This window comes from Pleurodeles waltl, unplaced genomic scaffold (assembly GCF_031143425.1).
Source record: "Pleurodeles waltl isolate 20211129_DDA unplaced genomic scaffold, aPleWal1.hap1.20221129 scaffold_58, whole genome shotgun sequence".
Taxonomy (NCBI): Eukaryota; Metazoa; Chordata; class Amphibia; order Caudata; family Salamandridae; genus Pleurodeles; species Pleurodeles waltl.
In genome coordinates this window covers 2,354,967-2,366,073 of record NW_027150290.1, presented here as the reverse complement: position 1 = coordinate 2,366,073, position 11,107 = coordinate 2,354,967, and the positions used below count along the sequence as shown (strand labels likewise).

Sequence of the window (11,107 nt, the reverse complement as noted above, 5' to 3'; positions counted from 1 at the left end):
AGAGACTCACCCAGGGCACACAATCACCACTCACAGAAGGGCCAAGGCGATATTGCAAGCACAGTAATAGAGGGAAACACAGCCATTGCACAAGATGGCACACACAGATACAATAACAATGCATTTACACCCCAACCGGACCCCTACACAACGTCACCGGACAGGAGGTGCCAGCCATATCCAGTCCCCCCACAGAAGAGGCCCACAGTGACAACAGCAGCTCTGCACGCCTGGATCAAGATGACCAGCCCAGCCCATCAGGGACCGCTGGAGAGTCGGTTCTCCTGCCACAGTCCCAAACCACCACAGAATCTCCCCCCTCAGGAAACACCACCACAGCACCCACCCAGCGGGCCCATGCCACTGTCCCCAGGACACGTCAATCAGCAGTGTGCTCACCACTACAGGGACCCCAGGCAAACCCACTAACCCAAGACAATCAGGGACCTGGGGTCAGTGGCAGTGGGCACACGGTTCAGGGGACAGAGGCACAGGATAACGGAAGCTGGGAGGGCTGCTGTGCGACAGGGGGAGGACCGGCCCAGGCACTCTCAAACATCATGGTAGCATACCACCATTCCCAGGAGACCATGGGCACGGTACTGGCCAAGTTTCAGGAGACCCAGTGGCTGCAGGAGGGACAGTACCTGGGGATCAGGGAGGACTTGAAGGCCATTAACACCACCCTGGTCACCATTGCAGAGGTGCTGGCAGAGATGGCCAACACCATGAGGGAGACAATGGCATACCACCGGGCCACTGACACCAGCCCGAACGATGATCAGCCTTCCACGTCCGCCGGCGCTAGTGGACAGGAGGGCCCGCAACAGGAACAACAGGCCACCAGCACCCCACCCCCTGCAGAAGGAGAACCACCCCGCAAACGGTCCCTGCGATCCAGGCAGAAGACAGAGAACATTGCCAAGACCCCCGCCAGGAAATAAGACTCTCCTGAGTGTCACCCTTCTGTCCCACTCTGTCACCCTGTCCACCTTTAACAGACATTGCTCCACTTCCTATGCCCCATTGGACAATGCACCTGTGATACCGAGAGACTGGATCCTACTATGGACCTTCCTCCACCATCACCCCAGCCCCTTCCATATACCCCTATACACATTAGCCCCTAAATAAACACCCTTGAATCACAAACCAATCTGGAGTCAGTCTGTACTTTCACAAATGTATAATTACAACTTCTTCCCCAAATATCAATGTAAATGTTCATTTGCACATACCAATGTATGACAGTTGTTGGGCAGCAGTAAATATAGCAGAAGGCAGAATTAGGTACCCAGGTTGGTGAAATGGAAAGCCAAAGTGAACTGTCAGTGTCCATACACAGAGGTTAAGAGGCTGACTTATACAATGTCCTACAGTAGTCAGATATGAGATGAGCAGTGCCAGTCTCTTACCTGTGTCTCACAGGAAGTACTGCATGATGATGTTGTTTCGGTTGTCAATATCTTCTTCTTCTGCCTCCTCTTCCTCACTGTCCACAGGCTCCACAGCTGCCACAAGACCAACATCAGGCCCATCCTCCTGCAGAAAAGGCACCTGGTGCAACATGCAACATGCCATGATTATCTGGCACACCTTCTTCGGTAAGTAGTATAGGGAGCCACCTGTTAGATGGAGGCACCGGAATCTGGCCTTCAGGAGGACGAAAGACGCTCAATAATATGCATAGTTCGCCCATGTGCCTCATTGTAGCGTTCCTCTGCCCTTGTCCTGGCATTCCTCACTGGGGTCAGTAGCCATGAGAGGCTGGGGTACCCAGAGTCACCTGCAAATGTCGAGGGAAATCTGTTAGACACACATTAACCCTCAGTGACTACCCCACACCCAGACACCTATCCATACTGTGTGGGGACCTTAGGCTCACCTATTAGCCACACCCAGGGCCCCTGGAGTTGGCCCATCACATAAGGGATGCTGCTATTCCTCAAAATGTAAGCGTCATGCACAGAGCCAGGATACTTGGCATTCACATGAGAGATGTACTGGTCTGCCAAACACACCATCTGGACATTCATAGAATGGTAGCTTTTTCAATTTCTGGACACCTGTTCATTTCTGCGGGGGGGGACAAATGCCACATGTGTACCATCAATGGCACCAAGTATGGTGGGGATATGTCCCAGGGCATAGAAGTCAGCTTTCACTCTGGGCAAATCCTCCACCTGGGGGAATACGATGTAGCTGCACATGTGTTTCAGCAGGGCTGACAACACTGTGGTCAACACGTTAGAAAACATTGGCTGAGACATCCCTGATGCCATGGCCACTGTAGTTTGAAAGGAGCCACTTGCCAGGAAATGGAGCACTGACAGGGCCTGCACTAAAGGGGGTATTCCTGTGGGATGGCGGATAGCTGACATCAGGTCTGGCTCCAATTGGGCACACAGGTCTTGGATTGTTGCACGATCAAGTCTGTAGGTAATAATGATGTGTCTGTCTTCCATTGTCGACAGGTCCACCAGTGGTCTGTACACCGGAGGATGACGCCATCTCATCATCTGCCCCAGCGGATGTACCCTATGGAGGAGAATGGTGAGCAGAGGGTCATGGACCACATAGGTTGCACAAGTGTTTTTGCTGTAATGTGAGTAAATCCGCATGTGGCGTGCTTTGTCCGTATTTCTGCCAAAATGTGCTGTGACGCAGTTAGGTGCCATGCCATGTGCCCCCCTGAAATGGTGGCTGACTGACCTGTAGGGAGGGACAAGGGGAAATGAGGTAACTGCGCTGGCATTGTGCAGCATTGCGGTAGGCAGTCGAAGAACGCCGCGCAATTTAGCATGGGTTATCACTGGGCCCTATGGGTTCCAGGAGCCAATGACGATGTATTCCAGCGGTGACGGTATGCACCGCCGCGGACGTGACCGCCACTTTCTATCTGTTCACTCACTTGATACCTGACCTTCAACAGGAGAGGACCTACGCAGCAAGCGCTGCTGTGACCTCAGTCTGGAAGCGACAATGGCTCATGTGTCTGGGGAAAGGGCCCCTGCCTTCACTGCGGAGGAGTTGGACAGACTGGTGGATGGGGTCCTCCCCCAGTACACGCTACTCTACGGTCCTCCAGACAAACAGGTGAGTACACTGTGAACATGATGCGTGGGCCATGAATATATAGAGTGGTGTGGATAGAAGATACATGTGGGGAGGGGCTGAGGCCTGCATGTGAGGATGGTGAGTGTATGCGCGTCAGGGCATGGGTGGGAACTGGTGGGCAATGAGTATGAAGGTGCGGACGGGAGAGTAATTTCCTTTCATCCTGTACCTTTCCTCTAGGTCAGCGCTCACCAGAAGAAGGGTATTTGGCGTGCCACCGCCAAGGAAGTGCGGACCCTGGGGGTCTATCCTAGACGGAGCACCCACTGCCGCAAGAGATGGGAGGACCTGCGCCGCTGGAGCAAGAAGATGGCCTCCCAACGTGGAAGAGGTGCCCGTCGCACCATGACCCCCCTGATGTTCCGGATCCTGGCAGTGGCATATCAGGAGTTGGATGGGCACTTGAGGGCTTCACAGCAGCCAAAAGGGGTTGAGTACAGTCTCATTCAACTGACTCTGTGCGATTTACGAGGTGTCTGGGTGGGGTATGTGGGCTGTGGGCTCCCCTAGGCCAGGGCAAACTTGGTAGGGTAGGTCCCTTGTTGGGCAGGCTCTGAGGCACTCCAACCCCAATAGTGTTAGTGGGCATCTACAACTAGTCAGGCTCCTGTGGGTTCCAGGTGTGCAGCAAATGGTGTTAGGCCTAGTCCCCCATGGGCAGGTGATTTTCCTACTAACTGCTAGTGCATGGCCCAGTGCATAGGGCTGCTCCCTGTGTGTTGTGTCCGCCAACGTTAGTGGTGTTGCTGGCATTGACCATGTGTCTCCTCTGTCTTGCCCCCCTTCTTGTTTTTTCACCCTGTCCTTTTGTGCATTAGCATCATCTGGCGGAGGAGCAGTGGCACTGGAGACGGAGGGAGCTGCATCCCACATAGCCCAGGAGGCTGAATCCACGGAGGGTGAAGGCACCAGTGGGACAGAGGGCGGGACACCAGCGACAGCGACTCCTCCTCTGATGGGAGCTCTCTTGCGGTGGCAGGCACCTCTGTGCCCACCCCAACAACAGGTGCAGCCGCCATCCCCCCTACCAGCACCGTCCTCCCAGCAGCCCCTCAGCGTGTTTCCCATGCCCGCTCACCCAGGAGGGTGGACATCTCCTTCGCCCCAGGCACCTCAGGCCCTGCACCAGTCAGCCCTGCTGCCCTCAGTGAGGAGGCTATTGACCTCCTGAGATCCCTCACTGTTGGGCAGTCAACCATTCTGAATGCCATCCAGGGTGTTGAGAGGCATTTGCAGCAAACAAATGCATACGTGGAGGGCATTCATTCTGGCGTGGTGGCCCAACAAACCACATTTCAGGCTCTGGCCTCTGCACTGATGGCAGCCATTGTCCCTGTGTCCAGCCTCCCCCCTCCAACTTCTACTACCCAGACGCAATCCCCTCTACCTCAGCCTATCCCAAGCACACCATCAGACCAGCATGCACACACATCAACACACAAAAGTGACTCAGGAAAACATAAGCACTACACACCCACAGGCACTCACACAAGCACCATACCCATGCAGACACACCAACATCCACTGTCTCCACTGTGTCCCCCTCCTCCATGTCCTCCACCTCCCTCCCAGTCTCGTCTCCACTCACACCTGCATGCACTACATCCTCAGCCACTACCTCCATCACCAGCACACCCATCACTACACACTGCTCACATGCAATCACCACCCCCACTACCATTCACACGTCTCCTGTATCCTCTTCCAGTGTGTCTGTGAGCCCTCCTCCCAAAGTACCCCAATGCAGGCACACACCCACTCAACAGCCATCCACCTCACAACAGCCTCCAACCCATGCACCTTCACCCAAACTCAGCAGACGTACACCTCCTACAATCACTACCTCTTCCTCCACCCCAAACCCCCTCCATCTTCCCGTCCCAGTGTATCCCAAAAATTTTTCCTAGCTAACCTGGAGCTCTTCCCTACACCTCCACCCCTGTCCTTCTCCTAGGGCCAGGATGTCTAGATCCCAGCCCAGCACCTCAGCCACCAAATCTGCATCCGCTGTGGTCCCTGGTACTCCAGTACGGTCAAAGGGGGCACTCGTCAGAGCTGCCAGTGTGCCACTGACAAAAAAGAAGGACCACCCTATTCCACCATCTGCAAAGCTCAAAAAGGGACTGGCTTCCAGCAGGGGACAGTCACACCACCCACCCAGCAAGGCCTTGCACAAACACAGAGTTGACAGTGCCAAGGTCCCTGCAGTGGCTGTCAAGATGGGGAAGGGCCACAAGCCAAAGGGCACATCACCTCTGGGCACGATTTCACCTGGGGAGGGGCTGGTGACCACCAAATCATCATGGATGGCAGCCACATGCACCCCAGTCACCACTGCTGCTCCGACCGCCACCTGCACCACCACTGCCACAACATCAGTCTGCAGCATCCTCCCCAAGGATCAGCCATCCGAGGCTGCCGGAGACGGTATGGTGTCTCCATCCACCCCAACAGTCACTTGCACCACGGCAAGCACTGGCATCATCTCCGCCGCAGCCACCACCGCCTGCACCACCATCAGCAAAGTCACGTGCACAGCCAATGCCACTCTGTCGGACGTCAGCCCCATCCCCAGTGTGCAGCCGTCAGAGTCTGCAGGTGACGTCCTGGACTCTGGACATGCCACTTGAGACACCACCTCCAGCACTGACACAAACCAGCAATTGGCAGCCTGATTCGCCACAGGATGGAGTATCATGCTACCTGTTCCAGGTACATCGTGTGGCTGTGACACCCAGGTGAGACGAAGTCAACATGCCACACCCCAGGTGCAGCATGACTGTGCACAAAGCCCCCTCCAGAACCAGTGGAGAAAAGCATCCACTAACACAGTCCTTGGCACGATGAAGCACTCTGGGCACAAAGCCCCCTCCAGAACCAGTGGAGAAAAACATCCACTAACACAGTCCTGGGCAGGATGAAGCACTCTGGGCACAAAGCCCCCTCCAGAACCAGTGGAGAAAAACATCCACTAACACAGTCGTGGGCAGGATGAAGCACTCTGGGCACAAAGCCCCCTCCAGAACCAGTGGAGAAATGCATCCACTAACACAGTCCTTGGCAGGATGAAGCACTCTGGGCACAAATCCCCCTCCAGAACCAGTGGGGAAAAACATCCACTAACACAGTCCTTGGCAGGATGAAGCACTCTGGAGTAAAACATCCACTAACCCAGTCCTTGGCAGGATGAAGCACTCTGGGCACAAAGCCCCCTCCAGAACCAGTGGAACATGTCAACGACTTGAGAGACTGTGGCTTTGCACTCCCCAGGGCCAAGCAGTGGGCAAACCACCCACTTGAGAGACTGTGGCTTTGCACTCCTCAGGACCAAGCAGTGGGCAAACCACCCACTTGAGAGACTTGAGTGCCTGTGGCTTTGCACTCCCCAGGACCAAGCAGTGGGCAAACCACCCTCTTGAGAGACTGTGGCTTTGCACTCCCCAGGACCAAGCAGTGGGCAAACCACCCACTTGAGAGACTGTGGCTTTGCACTCCCCAGGAGCAGGCAGTGGGCATGGAGCCCCCTCAAAGAGCAGTGGCGTTGTACCACCATCCGGCTGAGGTGCCCACCTCCCCTTCCCCTTGAGGTGCCTGTTTTCTTATCGACCTGATGCCCCTGCAGTGTTCTCTCCGTTTTGAGGCAGATGTCATGTGTGGGCTTCGCCCATGCTTTTTGGAACCACTGGTCCACGGACATTTGATGGGACAGTGTACGGACTTGTGTACTTGCTGTAATTATTTGTGTATACTGCTTGTTTGCTGTTCTCTTGGGCTATCTGATTGTACGAATATTACACTAGTTAAACTCTTTTCGTTTGGTCCTTGCGTTCTTCCAGGGGGTAACGGGGTGTATCAGTGATGTTATTGGATATGTGTGTGTGTGTTGGGGGTGGGGGTGTTGCATTTTGTGAGTGTGTTTCCCTCCTCCCCTCCCCTGTGTGCTAGGTGCAGTACTCACTGTGGTTGTCCCCGCTGCCGCCTTCTTTCCACTTCGTGGTGTATTAAGAGATACAGCAACATGGACAGGACCTGAAGTTCGGGCTCCATGGCGTCCTGGTTCTTCGTTGAGTGTCGTGAGGTGAGTGGTTTCCCTTCCAAAGACTGTTTCTGAAGGAGCCCAGAGGTGCCCCCCCATGCCCCCAGGGACACCCCCTGTCACCCTTGCCCACCCCAGGAGGACACCCAAGGCTGGAGGGACCCATCCCAGGGACATTAAGTTCAGGTAAGTATATTTTTTTATTTTTTTTGTGGCATAGGGGGGCCTGATTTGTGCCCCCCTACATGCCACTATGCCCAATGACCATGCCCAGGGGACAGAAGTCCCTGGCCATTGGGCAAGGGGGCATGACTCCTGTCTTTGCTAAGACAGGAGTCATTTCTATGGGGGTTGCGAGTCGAAAAAAATGGCGCAAATCGGGTTGAGGCGAAAAATTCGCCTCAGCCTGACTTGCCCCATTTTTTGACGCCCAACCTCCATATCCCCCTACGCCGGCACTGCCTGGTGTACGTCATTTTTTTTCACGCACACCAGGCAGCGCCGGCGGCTAATGCCGGCTAACGTCATTGATTAAATACGGCGCCCGCATGGCGCTTCAGAATGGCGTTAGCCGGCGCTAATTTTTTTGACGCAAAACTGCGTTAGCGCAGTTTTGCGTCAAAAAGTATAAATATGGCCCTAAATACGGCGCTCATGCCTCGGAGTAAATTTTTTAGACGGGAACGCCTACCTTGCCAGTCATTAACGCAAAGTAGGTGTCCACGCTAAAAAATGACGCAAACTCCATGGACTTTGCCGCTAGACGCGTCTAACGCCAAAGTATAAATATGGAGTTAGTTTTGCGCCGGAATTGCGTAAAAAAAAATGACGCAATTCCGACGCAAACAGAGTATAAATATGCCCCTTTGTGTTCTAAAATGATAACAGACCATCATTCAGTGCTCTAGGTGTATTGTAGACCTCTTCTGACCAAACCACAGCAACCAGAGAGAAGCACAACGGAGGGGTACAAGAGAAGAGGAGTTCTGCTGTCTACAATACAACAGACTGTTCCAATTTGCACCGGCCAGAAGGAAGATGAATCGTTACCCACAAGCGTGCATAGCCATAATCCAATCTAAAGTCACAACCACATACATCATATTTTACATATATTATGAGTGTGGCACGTATTTAATGGCTATTGAACGTTAGTTTTAATTCAGAAACCAAACGTGCAAGTGCTTTATCAGCCATATGGCTCATCAGGAAACACAGTCTTGTGATGTAGACAAATATATAACCGACCCACAGACACTAACCAAGAAAAACAAATCATACACATTTAGCGAGAGCTTTAGTTTCTCATCTCAATTAAAGCACCATCAGCAAACACACACAGGAAAAAAAACATTCAAGTCCAGTGAATGTGTGAAGAGTATCAGTCAATTACCAGAATTACTGAGACATCAGCAAACACACACAGGGGAAAAACCATACAAGTGCAGTGAATGCGTGAAGAGCTTTAGTCGACCATCACTCCTAAAACAGCATCAACGAACACACACCGGGGAAAAATCAATCAAGTGCAGTGAATGTGTAAAGAACTTTAGTCGACCATCACTCCTAAAAAAGCATCAACGAACACACACTGGGGAAAGACCATTCAACTGCAGTGAATGTGTAAATAACTTTAGTCAGTTATCAAACCTACGAAAACATCCGCGAACACACAGGGGAAAAACCATATCATTGCACTGAATGTGGAAGTAGTTTTAGTGATTCTTCATACCTCAGGATTCATCAGCGAACACACACAGGGGAAAAGCCATTCAAGTGCAGTGAAAGCATGAAGAGCTTTAGTCACTTACCAAACCTAAAAAGTCATCAGCGAACACACACAGGGGAAAAGCCATTCAAGTGCTGTGAATGTCTGAAGCGCTTTAGTCACTTAGCAAACCTAAAAAGACATCAGCGCACACACACAGGGGAACAGCCATTCAAGTGCAGTGAATGTGTGAAGTGCTTTAGTCAGTTGTCACACCTACAAAGACATCAGCGCACATACACGGGGGAAAATCTTTAACGTTGTTGTGAACCCGGCAGTAGTTTTAGTGACTCTTCACCATTAAAGAGTCATCGGCAAATGCACACAGGAGAAAAAAGATTGAAGTGCAGTGAATTGTATGAAGAGGTTTAGTCACTTATCAGGCCTACAAAAGCATCATCGAATACACTGGGGAAAAACATAAAGGTGCAGTGAATGTGTGAAGAGGATCAGTTGATTATCAAAACTATGAAGACATCAGCAAACAAACAGGGGAAAAACAATACTATTACGATCAATGTGGAAGTAGGTTTAGGAACGTGCTAATATTAAGGATTCATCAGGGAACATTCACAGGGGAACAGCCTTTCAATTACCCTGAATGTGTGAAGAGCTTTAGTGTACCAGGCCTACAAATATATCAAGGAACACACACAGCGGAAAAGCCATTCAAGTGCAGTGAATGTGTGAGGAGCTTTAGTCAAATGCAATGAATGTGAAAATAGTTTTAGTGACTTTTCAACATTAAGGATTCATCAGTGGACACACACTGAGGAAAAGCCTCTTGAGTGCAGTGAATGTGTAAATAGCTTTTGTCAGTTATTAAACCTATTGGTACATCAGCAAACACACAGAAGAAAAACAAACACATTGCAATGAATGTCAGAACTGCTTTAGATTAATTGTATATAAATGTGTTTTATGAGTTTCTTATTTACAGAGAGTCATTCAACCAAATCGCAATTGGGTAAAGGACAGAATCAGGCATGATGGCACAGTTCTTGATAGGAATTATTGTGGAATGAAGAGGCCCAGTAAAAAGAGTTTCTCATAAAACTATGAGCGCCATGAACGGGTGAAGAGTGAGCAGTGCTAAAGTTATGGTTGTCTGAGGGTCTGATTGTGGTGGAAACAAAGATCACATCTAGAACTTTGTTCTTCCTATGTCTAGAACAAACTCTGCTTTTTGTGCTTTTTTTCATAAGATGGGAGGCTGTGCATCTGAGCCCAGTAAGAACATGCAGTGCAAAAATTCTAGCAAATGCAAACCATGTAGCTACTCCACGGCCATGTAACGTCCCTGTAACCTTTGTTTTTTTCAGTCAATTCCTAAGGTTTTTAAAAATTCTATTTTCTAAGTATAACATCCCTGTAACCTTTGTTTTTTCAGTGAAGAAAGTATTGTATCCTGACTTAGCTCACGTTTAGCCTTGTTCAAAAGAGACATTTTAACATTTTACACATAGTGAGTTCACTTTCATGTAGTTTAACACGCTATAAGACTATCCCACATACAAAAATATTGGCAGTATAATTATAGTGTAGATGACAAATTGTCATCTGCTCATGGACGTGTTGTCAGGGCTCTGGAGATGGGAAACTCCATTGGTAAAATGTACATATTACTGCTAACAAATGCTGCTGCAGTTTATGTATTGAACTACAGTGAAGCACAGGTGTTCAGGACACAGCCTATTTTTAATCCAGAGCGTATACCTTGCTTTTACATAATGTTTGCTGCATCATTCACACATTGAATCAGTTGATGCATCCGCTCATTCTTTGGGCATTACAACTAAGTGTGACCCTTAGCTCTGCTCTGGCTTGGCTACCCCGATGAATTTTGTGACTTGCCGAGCTCTTATTTTTACTAGAATGAAACCACTGAACCAGCAGATTTTATTTGCAGAATGTGGTGAAATAGTTATATCCCACATCAAAAACATATAATTGCTAGGACGATCAATTGCTCACCCAGCAACTCCTCTTCCACAACGGTTGTCCCTTATTCTCAAATGTTCAGAAGGATTTGTTGTATGAATGTCAGAAGTGACAGTGACATTCATGAAGCTAAAGCAAGAAGGAGTGTGTGGCAGATAGAGAGAGGGAATGAGAGATAAAGGGAGCGAGACAAAGAAAGAGGGAGAAAAAAGAAATAAAGTGAGAAATAGAAGGGGAGGAGCGGC

The 11,107-nt window shown here is 50.4% G+C and overlaps 1 pseudogene; it reads left to right on the top strand.

The window, feature by feature from the left end:
• The first annotated feature begins 8,350 nt into the window (after positions 1–8,350).
• LOC138278791 (zinc finger protein 436-like) lies at positions 8,351–9,345 on the top strand (annotated as a pseudogene).
• Positions 9,346–11,107: the final 1,762 nt, after the last annotated feature.